Raw genomic sequence first — 13,792 nt, forward strand, 5'->3', positions numbered from 1 at the left:
AACCTGTTAGAGAACTACGAAAATAGGGCGAATCCTACGAAGGGGTTGAAAACGCAAAAAAGATAGATCTGGTAGAACCAGGGAAGAGCCTAGACCAGCATACATTGCAAATGACCTTACGAAAGAAGAAGAAGATTTTTTATTAAGCTTGCTAAAAGAATACCGAGATATCTTTGTTTGGTCTTATAAGGATCTCAAGGGTGTTGATCCAAAAATCTGTCAACATACCATACCCATGAGAGATGATGTAAAACCAAGTAGACAAAGGCCATACACATACAATGAAACATTTGCTAGGAAGATTAAAGAAGAGATTGAAAAGCTAAAGGAGGCCGAATTCATCTATGAAATTGAACACATAGATTGGGTATCTCCAATTGTGGTAGTGCCCAAGAAAAATGAAAAATTACGCGTGTGTCAACCTCAAGAAAGTGAATGCAGCTACCATTAGAGACAACTTTCCTCTTTCAATCACTGAGCATGTTTTAGAACGAGTTGCAAGTAAAGAAGCTTACAACTTTTTAGATGGATTTTTTGGGATACAATCAACTTTTAGTTGACCCAAAAGATCGGCATAAAACTGCTTTTGCAACGGAGTGGGGTACTTTTGCCTATCGGGTTATGCCTTTTGGGTTAACTAATCTCCTACCACCTTTCAAAGATTGATGAGCCATGTTTTTAAGGAATATCTTAGGAAATTCTTGGAAGTATATATGGATGATCTATGCGTACATTCATCAATCCGAGCTGATCATTTTGAGCACCTCAAAAAGGTATTTGAAAAATGTAGACTTTAAGGGTTTTCTTAAATCCTGAAAAGTGTACATTTATGGGTAGACAAGGAAAAATTCTTGGACATATAGTGTCTAAAAATGGCATAGCTACTGATATGGACAAAATTTATGTTATTGCTGATTTGCCTAGACCGACAACAGTCAAGGGGGTTCAAGCCTTCATGGGACATTGTGGATATTATAGACGGTTCATTTACATGTACGCTATAATTGTAAAACCCATGTATAGCTTGATTAGAAACTTTGAATGGACTGATGAGTGTGAAGAATCCTTCATGAAGCTTAAGCAAGCTCTCACTTCAGCTCCAATATTGAAAGCACTAGATTGGAATAAGATATTTCACATACATGTAGATGCTTCCCATTTTGCCATCGGGTGTATACTAGCTCAACCAGGGGACGGAAAATTTGATTTTCCTATTTCTTATGCTAGCTGACAGTTGAATATGGTAGAAAAAAATTATACCACCACCAAGAGGGAAGGACTAGGAATGATATATGCTGTGAAAAAGTATAGACATTACCTATCAGCCAACAAATTTGTGTTCTTTGTGGACCACCAAGCCTTATTGTACTTGGTCAACAAGCCATGCAACACAGGATAAATAGTGAGATGGTTCATCATTCTTCTGGAATTTGATTTCACTGTAGTTGTAGAAAAGGACACCACCCATCAAAGAGCAGATCATTTGTCTAGGATTGTTTCAGGAGAACAACCTAAAGGAGTAGACAATGATCTACTAAATGCATATATGTTCTCCTTGGAAATGATACCCCGATGGTCGAAAAACATGGTATCATTGATGACCATAGCTCAAGTGGATTCGCAAATACCGCTTCGTATAACAATCAGATTGATTGAGCAATCGGCTATGTATCAATTACTAGCTGGTAGGCTACACAAAAGAAATCGAGATGGAATATTGCTTTTATGCATTAATCCTAAGCAGAAATCCCAATACCTAAGTCAAGCACATATTACCATAGTAAGACTTCACTTTGCGGAATACCAAACTATGCAAAGGATCTTGAGACTTGGAGTATATTGGCCAACTATGAGGAGTAATGTTCATTCTTTTGTGTAAAGGATTGTCCTCAATGTTCAAAACAAACACCCATATCTCATGTAATATTGTTCCAAATATCACTTGTTCCAAAGTGGAATAACTATCTAGTTACTTACTTATCGAGTCGGGCATTTCCTGAGGATATGAGTAAACGCCGTCAAAGAGCAATTGAATCTAAAGCAAGGGACTATGCTCTTATTGGAAACCAATTGTATTGCAGAGATAAGGATCGACATTTGCGTCTTTGTGCAAATGAAGACGAATATATTCCAATTATAGAACAAGCACATGCTGGATTAGCTGGAGGTCACTTTTCTAGTGAGACCACTGCAAGAGAAATCTTAATGGCAGGCATATGGTGGCCAACACTTTTTTGCAAATGCCAAGGAATATGTTCAAAGGTGTGATGCTTGTCAACGAGGAAAAATGCCAACATGTGTAGATAGCATGCCCTTAAGACCAATGATGGGAGCTAGAGCTTTCGCAAAATGGGGTATAGATTTTGTTGGGCCAATACAGCCACCTGCTTATAGAACCTAAGCTCAATATATCATTGTAGCTACGGACTATTTGACCAAGTGGACCGAGGCTAAAGCAACTCAAAAGAATGATGTCAGAACCACCGCCGCATTCTTATATGAGTATGTGTTCACAAGATATGGACAGCCAATAGAAATTGTCAGTGATAGGGGAACTCATTTTCTCAATGAGGTAATTGAGAAGAACAACCACCAAATGGTGCAATCATTAACCTCATCCAAGATGTTATTTCTAATGAAAGTTGAAGCCAATTACAATGATGGATATGATCCCCAGTATGATGCCAATGGCAACCCTTCTCCAACTATTCTTATATCTCCACACACTTTACTTAAAGTGAAAGGCATATTTAAGGGTGAAGATATCACAATTCTCTTAAATTATGGCAGTAGTCATGATTCCATCTCTACATGATTGGAAAAACAAGTTTCTCTCTCTAAAATCTCTTCACCTCACAAAGTAAAGCTGTTTTTAGTAATCAACGTTTCAACTGTAAAACTCAAGTCACTGTTGAAGTTTGCATTGGTGAATTTTCACATACATGTACATTTTTAGCCGCACCACTGCATGGTATTGATATGATTTTGAGAATACATTTTCAACATGAATTTAATCCACTAATCAATTACAAAACATGCACATTGTCTCTAACCCATGAAAACAAAACCTTCTCCATTCAAGCAATCCTGGAACATAAAAAATTTACATTACTTTCTCACACTCAAGTCAAACGAGCAATTAGAAAGCAAGGAAAAACATACCTAGTCCTGATAAACCAACTCTCTACTAAAACTAGAACTCCATATCACTCTTCACATGCGCAATAAGGTTCAAAAATTTATTTCATGCATGATTAGTCTCTTGGAATTCAACCTTCACGTCCTGAAGACCATAAAATTGATATTATCTTGGGGAGTGAATCTCCTTGTAGCACACCCTATCATGTAAACCCAACTGCAAATAAGGAGATACAAAACCAATTCACAGATTTACTTGCTCGAGGCCTTATTAGACCCAGTAATTCACCATATGGAGCTCCAGTACTTCTTGTATAATAAAAAAAATGGAACCTTTTGTATGTGTATTGACTGCAGGGCTTTAAACAAGATCACCATTAAGAATAGGTTTCCTATTCCTAGAGTTGATGATCTGCTTGACAAAATGAAAGGGGCAAACATTTTTAGCAAAATTGACCTTAAATCGGGGTACCACCAAGTCAAAATGTTTGAGCTAGACATTTACAAAATTACATTCAAAACACAAATAGGGCACTATGAATTCCTTGTCATGCCAATTGGTTTGGCAAATGCACCAGCCACCCTCACACGTATGATTAATAAAATTTTCATTGACCATCAAGATTTCTTCATTGTATATTTGATGATATTCTGGTGTTTAATAAATGTGAACAAGGATATAAGGAACATTTAACATGTGTATTTGATCTTCTTTCACAAAATCATCTACACCTACATCTCAAAAAGAGTTCATTTTTCAACCTGAAATTGGATAATTGACACATTGTATCAAGAAAGGGAACTCATGTAGATCCCAAGAAAATGGAAGCTATCCAATCACGGATTAAACCAAAAAACTTGCATGAGCTACGTTCGTTTATCGATCTTTGCAATTACTAAAGTTTATTTATAATTTTTCTTATAAATCTCATTATCTAGCTCTCTTGTTAAAGCAAATCCCTCCTTATGTATGGATTGATTTACAAGAAAGCTCATTCACTACACTCAATAATTCTTTAACTAATGCACTTCTATCACAATTGCCTGATTTTAATATACCATTATTTGTTGTAGTCATTGATACTAGTTGAAAAGGTATTGGTGTAGTTCTTATGCAAGACAACTATCCACTCGCATTTGAGAGTTGTGAAAAAACCTTATGAATCTAAATTCAGTACATATGAAAAAGAATTGATTGTTGTAGTGCATGCTTTAAAATTATGGAAACATTGTTTAATGGGTGATGACCTGATAATCAAAACTGATCAACAAAGTATCAAGTATTTACTATCTCAACCCTTAATAGATGATAGCTATATTAAGTGGGCTGCTTTTATTCAAAGGTTCCAATCCAATATACAATATCAACCTGGTAAAAAAAATGTTGTAGATGATGCTTTGAGTCAAAGACCCTCTCTTAATAATCTATCAACCACTACTAGCCTAGGGTGTGAGTGTGCGAATGCAGTGCATGTGCGGAGAGACGGAGACGGAGGGAGAGAGAGAGAGAGAGAGAGAGAGAGAGAGAGAGAGAGAGAGAGAGAGAGAGAGAGAGAGAGAGAGAGAACATAGGATGTGGTTGGAGCATCACATCGCCTTTACTCCAATAATCTCCCAGTTAAAGACAAATGTGCCAATGAGTGGTACTACTATAGGACCTAGTAGTATGTACATGAGGTGTACGGAGGAAAGTTGTCTCAATCTATGCCTATTGGCTCTCTCAAAGGCGATGCATGTCGTCATATAGACTCTAGCAGCATGTGGAAGCATATGTCTCTGCTATAATCAACATACATACCCTGTAGGTATCCTGTAATGACTTGCACTGGTCCATGATGCATCATGCTAGTGTCAATCATACATGACTGAAAACGCCAATTGCAAACAATCCCACTACAATTGCTATGTCGCATCTCGACACTAAGAGGTCGCACATGAGAATCTTGAAGGCTAATGATAAACTCGTAATCTTTGCCAGCATATCCATGGCAATCACATCAATGCCATGTACAGTGACCTCTACCAATCTATCCACAATACGTATCTCAATTATCATTGCATCACCACCAAAACTAGTCACTCATGGTCGTGACAATCCTGACTCCAATGTAGTCATCACTCCCTCATCATCCATAGGGACTGTATCCACATGTCCTGGCATCACCATATCAACCTCTAGCATGAGCATGTCAAAGAACTCCATATCGATCATCTCCATGGTAGGAGGCATGTTTGTCCTAAGAGTATCAATCCACTGTGTCTTGCTAAATCATGGCCGGTCTGACTCTGCATCTATAAACATGTTGTGCATAGCACTTTAGAGCTCATCCACAAAAGATATGTTTCTAGTGTCTCATTAAGTACATGTCTGCAAAGTCATTGAGACTACATCATCTTGCACATGTGGCTCTCTGCTCTTCTCCCTAGCTAGCAAAGCATCCAAATCTGTCACCACCATCGATGATTGCTCTGCTCGTGTACTCAAAGATCTATCTTGATCTACGTGTTTGTCCCTCGTCTATCCTCAGACCCTGCATGCACAATGAGCAAAGTGTCAGGTTGCTCATTAGCAAAGTATACTCGCCTGGATTGAGAACGTCTGCATGTAACAGACTCACAAAGACTATGGTGTCTCCGACACCAAGAATGTAGAGAAGAGTTAAAAAAGCACCACAATGGCCTCATGCTATGAAAATCAAACCTCTCCTAATCAAGTAAGACTCATCAGTCAACTCAACACGATACCCATGATCTCTAAACTGCGAGATGGAGATCAAACTCCTACAAGCATCAGGCACATACTGAACATCATGGAGCACAAGCATACTCCCACTGGCAAAGTGAAAATGAATGTCACCCATACCATGAACACCTTCCTGTCTCAAAGCAAAAAATGTACCAAACCACTCCTTGCGAGGAGTAACATAGCGTAAAGCACTTTTGTCCACTCGTGAGATAAATTCCACACATGTCTAGGTGAACCTATGGAAGTAGGAGTGTTTACCACACTCGTACTCTCAACAACAACCAATACAAACCTACACTATCTCCAACGCGGTGAAACAACATCTCCTCATGTGTCCTGGTCTGCCACATGTCTACACCTCTGAGATCTACCTAATACACCAACTTGTGTATCCAATGACAAACTACCACTACAGGATGCCATAACTGAGTGAAAAATGAGTCTATAGATCAGTCCACACAAAGTGTAAATGCACTGTTCACAAGAGCATAACCGCTCAACAAAATGCAAAAGAAAACCAGTTGATCAAACATATGTCATCAAAACTATGGCAAATATCGCATAAAGCGCATAACCCTCTGCCAAAACCAAGAACCAAGCATGAAAAATTGTGACCATACGCAATGAGAGTGCAAGCTAAATGACCATCTGCATAGGCACAAGCCAAAACTGGGCTAAAACAACTCTCTAGCACTTGTCACAAAACGCATAAATCTTGGTAAAGAATCGGCAGAATCTCCTGTAAATTGGAGCAAAATGTCACCAAAAAACGAGGAAATAAATAATGCCAAAACACTAGGGCACAATGGCAAACAATCATGGAATCTCTTGACTAGAATCAATTAGCGTAAATCTCTCGCATTGTCAATACATGAGTTGTACTTGTTGCACAAGACACTGCAAACATGTGAGCTAATTGCCAAGCTCACCTAGTGCGGTATTGAGCAATACATGCACCCTCTTGCACCTGCAAAGAATACCATACAAAAGCCCTGAGTGCAACCTGCAATCACAACTTGGATCGCATCAAATCATGCCCATATAACTACTGGAAAAAATTTGCCAAAATTCTGGCAGTAAGATGGCTATCAAACCCAAATAACCAACAAGCTACTAAGCTCAAACTCGTGCAATAAATGCACATCATATCAGCACTCAATATGCATCAAATCTCTGTGAAATGTGTCTTGTGAAAACTTTTGAAAAAAGCTCCACTTGTTTGCTCAAAAACCCGCGTCTCTCAAGAGACCACTTTGATGGTGGTGTAAACGCCTCCGTGATTCTTTGCCTAAATCTGCCAAAAACCACTCAAACCACAAGCTCTACACAAGCTGAAATTGCAACTTCAACTTAGAATTTATGCACTTAATTTTGAGCACTTGCCGTGCTTCCAAAAGTGCATCAAACTCACACTACGAGAAAACAGAAAACCTGAAATTTTTTTGCATAGAGCCAGTCTGAGCTGAATATCAAGAAAATGGCGAGGAATTTGCAAAACCTTTCTTCTGCATAGTTGTGGATAACGTCAAAAGGTAGGAGAGTGGATAGCGGAATTTTTAGATTTGCTCCCTATAAGGAGAAAAACGAATTTTAAAACAGTGTTGTTGTGCACACAGTTTTTAGGGCAACACCTTCACATATACAGTGTCTTCCAGATTCTCTTCTGAGCTTCCATGAGATCATACATCCCATTCAGTTGAGCTCACAAGATCTCATTGCATTCTCAAGATTTCTTGATCTCTCCACCACTGAGAGTGAGCAAGCTACTACCTTGAAGCTATCAACACCGCCATGCTCTTTGCCATTGCCAAGCCGTATCAATCGTGAGTGCGCGAATGCGAGCCGTGTGTGTGTGTGTGTGTGAGAGAGAGAGAGAGAGAGAGAGAGAGAGAGAGAGAGAGAGAGAGAGAGAGAGAGAGAGAGAGAGGGAGAGAGAGAGAGAGAGAGAGAGAGAGAACACATGATGTGGGTAGAGCAGCTCACCACAATGTGTAATGGGTGGTCAGACATCTTTGGCATGTCTGGCCCGGGTAAGAGACAGATCGCCTTTACCCCAACATAGAGCATCCTTTCCACAACCATGGTAGGAATATCTTATGAACACCACGCTCCGATTGACGACATGTTCTTGCAATCAATGCCTTCCAAGTGATGACATGCTAGAGAGAATGAACATTGAGAGCTTTTCGCATTTGGTTAAAATAGCATGGAGCTTCCTTGCCACTCCCATGTTCGGATACATTCTAATGGAAATGGAAAATTATTTATTGATTGTAGCTTATAGGTGGCAAAAGCATAAGCAGTTAATGAAAAATGCAAAAAGATAGCACCTTTATTGATATTGTATTATTGAAGAGCTCTTTATGAGCTATGCTCTCTTTATGTCCGGGTGAATAGGTTGTATTCATTTTGAGCATTCAAAAAATCTATAAATAAATACGTGCAAGAGGAAAATGCTCATGCCGATCACTCTTGTACGGGGGGAGATTGCACCTGGTGTCTGTGTCCTTTTTCTCTCTTCTTTCCTCTCCTCTCTCACAGTCCTAGTGTAGCACTCCTCTCTAGGAGGTGCACGTATACACGCTCTCATGTCTTCTCTCACTCTCTATCTCTCTTAGATCAGTCTTGATGTGGATCATGTGTGTATATGCATCATTATGCAAATATGTGGTTTAACTTCTTGTAGCATGCTATTTTCTATATTTTGCAGGCCACCTACGCTCTCGACTATAGCAGTGGTATCAGAGCCTATCAAAGTTTCTGGTGATACATGGATCATAGCTATCAATACTTCTATGCATCAAGAAGATTGAGCTAAGTGTTTGCTTTCACACTCTTTCAAGCTTATTTATTCTTGTTGAGGAAAACCAATTCTTGCTAGAACCATTATGCATGATCCCCAAAGTAGATAATTTCTTGAAGGCATCCATGTGATGTTTTCCCTCGGCCTTTTTCACACTCATGGGCGATGAATTGCTCGTGGGGCTAGTCATATTTCCGCAATTGATAGCACAAGATTCAGTTCTATGGTGTATACTTTTGTTCACTATGCTTCTTCTCAGAGACATAGTGCTCAAGAGGGGCGGTGATTGATGGAGTTTTTGATGTGTAGCTTGATGAGTTGCAGGAAAAAGTTGAGGCATCATATCTGGCACTTGGGAATCATAGAAGCTCTCTGCATAGCTATTTGGCATGACAACCTTTATCGACAGAGGTCCTTAACATTGAGGAACAAATCCCGATAGAACTCAAAGATCTATCATAGAGCTCGAAAAGTAGTCTTGTACTCAAGGGGTGTTGCCCCCTCCACTGCACACGGGCGATCTTAGCTCCATTTATTGTTTCAATGATGTGAGGATAGAGTAGCACCAAGAACGGGTGCTCGAGGGTAGTAAAGGGATGCCCTTCCTCCACTTGTGCATCTTGCTAACTACTACCATGCATTTCCCCTCTTCCTTCACTACTTGCACATCACAAGGTCTTAAATGATAGATTCCTTTCTTCTACAAGCTTCAACAATAGTAATTCTTGCTACAAGAATCCATGCCAAACCCATCTCCTCTCACGCTACCACGACATCTTCCAGAAGTGGCCCTCCATGGAGCTTAACACCAATGGCTACACACACACACACACACACACACACACACAAACCCCCAAACAAATGCACGGTGCACACTAGTGATAAACTCTCCCTCTTTCTCACTGCTCAAGGATAGTAATAACCTAGATAGTTTGTCACTTGCTAGCTATTGTTAATCACTAACAAAATATTTCCCTTAATTCAAAGTCTGTCACATGCTAGCTATTGTTAATCCCTCACAAAATATTTCTCATACTTCAAAGTAGGTTTTGTGTTAATGGTAGTCTATCACCTAAGCTCTGGACTCTAGGAGCTTGACCTACTTTTCAATCTCACTGACAATATTGTTGTCATAAATAAAACTCTGAAGTGAATGACTATACATATACCATCTTACTTATGAATTTTATCTTTTATTTTTTTAATCCTATTGGGACCAACATCAATTCTCTTTAGGTTCTTCACTCTTACTAGGCATTACTACTAACAACAACACTATTCTCTTTATATTTTACCCTTGGCAAACATTGTTCCTAGATTTGCTAAGCAAGAATGGCATCTAGATGGAGACACTTGGATATCTAAATTACATGTATTTTAAACAAAGTCCATTAGAGACATAGAAGGCCTTGAGCGAGACTTCAAAATTTGACAATATCAATGTATACCGGGAATGAAAAATAATTTAAAAACTATCTCGCATAGCCTATGTAGTGGAATGATTGTAATTATATTTAACAAGTATACAACGCGTTATTTAAAGATTCTTTTACTCCTTTTTGCAACCTTGTCAGGTATTATATTTATAGTTGGTTTATGCTTTTAACTTGGACAGGTAGAGACTCTAGTTGATCATATCTCACTATAAGCTTGATTTTGTGACCTTTTCTTGCAGTTCCAAATTGATGTTGACATACACTATATAGTTTTTACACGACTCCTTCATAAGTTGATGTTATAAAATGTTATGAAACACATCTGTAGGGCTTGCATTTTATGGTACTTACAAATTTGTGAAACTTTTCTTCATTTTATCATATTTAAATGACTCATTCTTGTTGTTGATTACATTACAAGTAATTTAACATCGGTACTTTTGTTTAGTCTAATTTTTTTTAAAGATAATTCAATTGTTTATTTTGAATGACATTAACCAAATGATGATTTTTATTTTGACCTTGATTTTTAAGAAATTGTTTAGCATCTGACGATTCACAAGAGCAATGTAAAACATAATGTGGCCTTCCTACCTTTCTGAGCTTAATGCAAGCATACCATCAAGAACAAACACATTCAGAAGCAGACAAGTTAGTTCTCTCCTCACTTCAATTGTTTATACTTACACTTCAAAAATGAGATGATAGCACACTAGCTGCATTCCAATATCTAAGTACCTAATTTCTTGGTGCATTTATGATATACATCTAACAAGAGCTTACATTTTCTTTGATGAGTTAGTTTTCTGTATGCCCAACTACCAGATATACTTATAAAGATAAGCTCATGCCATTTTTGACAAGAAAGAATTTGATCGACCACTTTTCAAGGGAAGAGCTCTTTTTCTTACCTACATTGTCTTATGAACTGTGAAATCAACCATCTCTAACATTATTTGCACTAAATGAAATTTTTATTGAGATGCTTTGTCATTAAGCTATAAAGATATTCATATAAGCGCAGGTGCTTTGGGATAATAGACAACAATTTGTTATCCTTATACATCAGGATATAACATATACTCCCTATTCTCGTGGTATGGGACACTAGAATATGTAGTATGTGGATGACGATAGGCATAAGTAGATGTTGTTTAAGTTTATGATTTTTTATTTTGAGATATGATAATTTTGACACATAATTTTAACCATTGTTTTTTACAAGTATGGTTTGCAAATTCCTAACTTAGCAACTAAGGACATTTGCTTTCTAAAGAAGAGGTTTGTAATGGGAATGGAAAAATATTTATTTATTACAATTGACAAATGGCAAAAGCATAAGCACTCAATGGAAAATGCAAAAGGATAGCACGATTATTTATATTGTATTACTAAAGAGCTCTTTATGAGCTATGGTTACTTAATGTCCGGAAAAACAATTTGTATTCATTTTGAGCATTCAAGACATCTACAAATAAATATGTGTAAGAGGAAACCTCAGTGTTTGTGTCCTTTTTTTGTTTTTTTCCCTCTCCTCTCTCGCCGTGTCGGTGTAGCACTCCCCTCTAGGAGGTGCACTTGTATGCGCGCTCATGTCTTCTCTCACTTTTTATCTCTCTTAGATCAATCTCGATGTGGATCATATGTATATATCCATCGCCAGGTATGCAAATATGTGGTTTTATTCCTCGTAGCATGCTCTTTTCTATATTTTACAGCCCCTTGCACTCTCGGTTGTAGCATGCGCAACACAAAATTTTTGTGATTTCATGAGGGCACCAATAACTACATGATTTTTTGTCAAAGAAAATTTATCAAGGAAAACCAATTGGGAGCATCTATTATCTCATTTATATACTTGTTTAATCTCAAGTCAACGTTTCGACAAATTGTGGCCCACTTAACACGATTTATGCAAGATTGACCCCCCCCCCCCCCCAAACCCACCCAAAAAAAGAGGTACTTGATTGGTTTAAACCTATGGAATCACTTTAGATAATAGCTTTGAACTAAAACTACATTGATTCTTTGACATGAGCTTTGAACTAAAACTACATTGATTCTTTGACATATGTCTTAGTTAGCATTTTGAAGATTGCATATTTTTTACTTATATTATAGTAGGCATGACAATTACACTTTGAGGATAATTTTTCCTTTTTCAAGTGTTATTATTACCTATTAGAAATGACTCGTTAACATAAGAAATGTTTTTTTTTTGAGAAGTTATAGGGGAAAATAGCTTATAATTTTTGTGAAATTTTAAACTTAAAACATTTCACTATTCTCTTAGCATACGATCTATTTTGACACAAAAATAAATCCTCAATTTTCTTCGTATCATTACCTAGCTACACAACGAACCAAACCTCAAAATTTTATTTCTATCTACATAAAGTAAACCTAAAGATTTGGTGGAAAATTTGTTTGAGAATGCCATTCTGTCATTTTGTCATTTTGGGACTACTTATTTCATTTTCAAGGGAAAAATAAGTTCTCAATGTAATTGATGCATTTTCAATGACTTTTCTACTTTCAATGATTCAAGATTGTATCACCTTGTCACTTGCAACGTGAAAAGCACACAATATGAAATTTTTATGGATTCCCAAAAAATAGTTGCTCAATTCAATTTTCACCTTGCTATCGCTCTTTAATTGTTTTTGGTGGTCTTTTTTTTTTACATTTTAAAGAAACTCTATGATTTTATACATGAGATTGAATTTGTTTTGGGAATTTTTTAACGATCTCTCTCTCTCTCTCTCTCTCTCTCTCTCTCACACACACACACACACACACACACACACACAGCCTTTCCTGTTTCTAGCAAGCCTTAGTGAGATTTCACCTCATTTGAATTGAAGCATGAAAGAACCTTAGAAGATGGAAGACAATGGCATGCAATCACAGAAGAAAACCTAGGGTAAAGGAACTATATTAGAGACACCAACTGAAAAATATGGAGGGGATTTTGTATATTTAATCGTTTTCGAGATCTGACAATTGCATTGGATTCCTTAGGGAAAGGAACATTACATGATGCCAAGATTGGTATTTTTCAGATTTTGTCTTAGTGCTCTAGTATAAAGAATTAAAAGACACCCAAGCCCCAATAATGGTACATTTTTTAGCAAATGAATGTGTGTGTGTGTGTGTGTGTGAGAGAGAGAGAGAGAGAGAGAGAGAGAGAGAGCATGATCACCTCTCACATAGGCAACAACGCAACATAGGGAGAGCACATGAAATGCAAGGTCATCACTTATGTAAAAAAAATGGAGCTTTGTAGTTCTGTCTGAACACTCAAGGAATGAGAAAGGTTACAAGCTAATGGGGAGAGAGAGAGAGAGAGAGAGAGAGAGAGAGAGAGAGAGAGAGAGACTCTCTCCATCTTCCCTTTTATTTTAGAATATTGGAAACACACCAATCCTCTTTTCTCTTGTTTAGAAAACACCTATGATCTCATTATGTCATAGATATGACACATATTTGCACAAAAACGTTTTCTCCAACCACTAAGAGAAAGGACCCCTCAAAATTTTTTATGACCTTGTGTAAAAAATGGACGATTTGTCATTATAAATGAAAAAACACATGAAAATTTGTAGGTTATTTAGACAACCTTGAAAACTAGTAGGAATTTTGTGACTTTAGCCGATGAAAAAGACACGA

This window comes from Adiantum capillus-veneris, chromosome 27 (genome assembly GCF_014529385.1).
Source record: "Adiantum capillus-veneris isolate H3 chromosome 27, ASM1452938v2, whole genome shotgun sequence".
NCBI lineage: Eukaryota > Viridiplantae > Streptophyta > Polypodiopsida > Polypodiales > Pteridaceae > Adiantum > Adiantum capillus-veneris.